We start from the raw sequence: 3581 nt of genomic DNA on the forward strand, positions 1-3581 counted from the left end.
TGTCACTCCTCTTCACTTCTCTCTGTTATGATGTCACTCAGGTCTTTATTTCTCTTTGTTATGATGTCACTCAGGTCTTTACTTCTCTCTGTTATGATGTCTCTCAGGTCTTTACTTCTCTCTGTTATGATGTCACTCCTCTTCACTTCTCTCTGTTATGATGTCACTCAGGTCTTTACTTCTCTCTGTTATGATGTCACTCAGGTCTTTACTTCTCTCTGTTATGATGTCACTCAGGTCTTTACTTCTCTCTGTTATGATGTCACTCAGGTCTTTATTTCTCTCTGTTATGATGTCACTCAGGTCTTTTCTTCTCACTGTTATGATGTCACTCAGGTCTTTACTTCTCTCTGTTATGATGTCACTCCTCTTCACTTCTCTCTGTTATGATGTCACTCCTCTTCACTTCTCTCTGTTATGATGTCACTCCTCTTCACTTCTCTCTGTTATGATGTCACTCAGGTCTTTATTTCTCTTTGTTATGATGTCACTCAGGTCTTTACTTCTCTTTGTTATGATGTCACTCCTCTTTACTTCTCTCTGTTATGATGTCACTCAGGTCTTTATTTCTCTTTGTTATGATGTCACTCAGGTCTTTACTTCTCTCTGTTATGATGTCTCTCAGGTCTTTACTTCTCTCTGTTATGATGTCACTCCTCTTCACTTCTCTCTGTTATGATGTCACTCCTCTTCACTTCTCTCTGTTATGATGTCACTCCTCTTCACTTCTCTCTGTTATGATGTCACTCAGGTCTTTACTTCTCACTGTTATGATGTCACTCAGGTCTTTACTTCTCTCTGTTATGATGTCACTCCTCTTCACTTCTCTCTGTTATGATGTCACTCAGGTCTTTACTTCTCTCTGTTATGATGTCACTCAGGTCTTTACTTCTCTCTGTTATGATGTCACTCAGGTCTTTACTTCTCTTTGTTATGATGTCACTCCTCTTTACTTCTCTCTGTTATGATGTCATTCAGGTCTTTACTTCTCTCTGTTATGATGTCACTCAGGTCTTTATTTCTCTTTGTTATGATGTCACTCAGGTCTTTATTTCTCTCTGTTATAATGTCACTCAGGTCTTTACTTCTCTCTGTTATGATGTCACTCAGGTCTTTACTTTTCTCTGTTATGATGTCACTCCTCTTTACTTCTCTCTGTTATGATGTCACTCAGGTCTTTACTTCTCTTTGTTATGATGTCACTCCTCTTTACTTCTCTTTGTTATGATGTCACTCAGGTCTTTATTTCTCTTTGTTATGATGTCACTCAGGTCTTTACTTCTCTCTGTTATGATGTCACTCCTCTTCACTTCTCTCTGTTATGATGTCACTCAGGTCTTTACTTCTCTCTGTTATGATGTCACTCAGGTCTTTACTTCTCTTTGTTATGATGTCACTCCTCTTTACTTTTCTCTGTTATGATGTCACTCCTCTTCACTTCTCTCTGTTATGATGTCACTCCTCTTCACTTCTCTCTGTTATGATGTCACTCAGGTCTTTACTTTTCTCTGTTATGATGTCACTCCTCTTTACTTCTCTCTGTTATGATGTCACTCAGGTCTTTATTTCTCTTTGTTATGATGTCACTCAGGTCTTTATTTCTCTTTGTTATGATGTCACTCAGGTCTTTATTTCTCTCTGTTATGATGTCACTCAGGTCTTTTCTTCTCTCTGTTATGATGTCACTCAGGTCTTTACTTCTCTCTGTTATGATGTCACTCCTCTTTATTTCTCTCTGTTATGATGTCACTCAGGTCTTTACTTTTCTCTGTTATGATGTCAGTCCTCTTTACTTCTCTCTGTTATGATGTCACTCAGGTCTTTACTTCTCTTTGTTATGATGTCACTCCTCTTTACTTCTCTCTGTTATGATGTCACTCAGGTCTTTATTTCTCTTTGTTATGATGTCACTCAGGTCTTTACTTCTCTCTGTTATGATGTCACTCCTCTTCACTTCTCTCTGTTATGATGTCACTCAGGTCTTTACTTCTCTCTGTTATGATGTCACTCAGGTCTTTACTTCTCTTTGTTATGATGTCACTCCTCTTTACTTTTCTCTGTTATGATGTCACTCCTCTTCACTTCTCTCTGTTATGATGTCACTCCTCTTCACTTCTCTCTGTTATGATGTCACTCAGGTCTTTATTTCTCTTTGTTATGATGTCACTCAGGTCTTTACTTCTCTCTGTTATGATGTCATTCAGGTCTTTACTTTTCTCTGTTATGATGTCACTCCTCTTTACTTCTCTCTGTTATGATGTCACTCAGGTCTTTACTTCTCTTTGTTATGATGTCACTCCTCTTTACTTCTCTCTGTTATGATGTCACTCAGGTCTTTATTTCTCTTTGTTATGATGTCACTCAGGTCTTTACTTCTCACTGTTATGATGTCACTCAGGTCTTTACTTCTCTCTGTTATGATGTCACTCCTCTTCACTTCTCTCTGTTATGATGTCACTCAGGTCTTTACTTCTCTCTGTTATGATGTCACTCAGGTCTTTACTTCTCTCTGTTATGATGTCACTCCTCTTTATTTCTCTCTGTTATGATGTCACTCAGGTCTTTACTTTTCTCTGTTATGATGTCAGTCCTCTTTACTTCTCTCTGTTATGATGTCACTCAGGTCTTTATTTCTCTTTGTTATGATGTCACTCAGGTCTTTACTTCTCTTTGTTATGATGTCACTCCTCTTTACTTCTCTCTGTTATGATGTCACTCAGGTCTTTATTTCTCTTTGTTATGATGTCACTCAGGTCTTTACTTCTCTCTGTTATGATGTCTCTCAGGTCTTTACTTCTCTCTGTTATGATGTCACTCCTCTTCACTTCTCTCTGTTATGATGTCACTCCTCTTCACTTCTCTCTGTTATGATGTCACTCCTCTTCACTTCTCTCTGTTATGATGTCACTCAGGTCTTTATTTCTCTTTGTTATGATGTCACTCAGGTCTTTACTTCTCTCTGTTATGATGTCTCTCAGGTCTTTACTTCTCTCTGTTATGATGTCACTCAGGTCTTTATTTCTCTTTGTTATGATGTCACTCAGGTCTTTACTTCTCTCTGTTATGATGTCTCTCAGGTCTTTACTTCTCTCTGTTATGATGTCACTCCTCTTCACTTCTCTCTGTTATGATGTCACTCCTCTTCACTTCTCTCTGTTATGATGTCACTCAGGTCTTTATTTCTCTTTGTTATGATGTCACTCAGGTCTTTACTTCTCACTGGTATGATGTCACTCAGGTCTTTACTTCTCTCTGTTATGATGTCACTCCTCTTCACTTCTCTCTGTTATGATGTCACTCCTCTTCACTTCTCTCTGTTATGATGTCACTCCTCTTCACTTCTCTCTGTTATGATGTCACTCAGGTCTTTACTTCTCACTGTTATGATGTCACTCAGGTCTTTACTTCTCTCTGTTATGATGTCACTCCTCTTCACTTCTCTCTGTTATGATGTCACTCAGGTCTTTACTTCTCTCTGTTATGATGTCACTCAGGTCTTTACTTCTCTCTGTTATGATGTCACTCAGGTCTTTACTTCTCTTTGTTATGATGTCACTCCTCTTTACTTCTCTCTGTTATGA

This window comes from Labrus mixtus, unplaced genomic scaffold (genome assembly GCF_963584025.1).
Source record: "Labrus mixtus unplaced genomic scaffold, fLabMix1.1 SCAFFOLD_138, whole genome shotgun sequence".
In the NCBI taxonomy this organism is placed as follows: domain Eukaryota; kingdom Metazoa; phylum Chordata; class Actinopteri; order Labriformes; family Labridae; genus Labrus; species Labrus mixtus.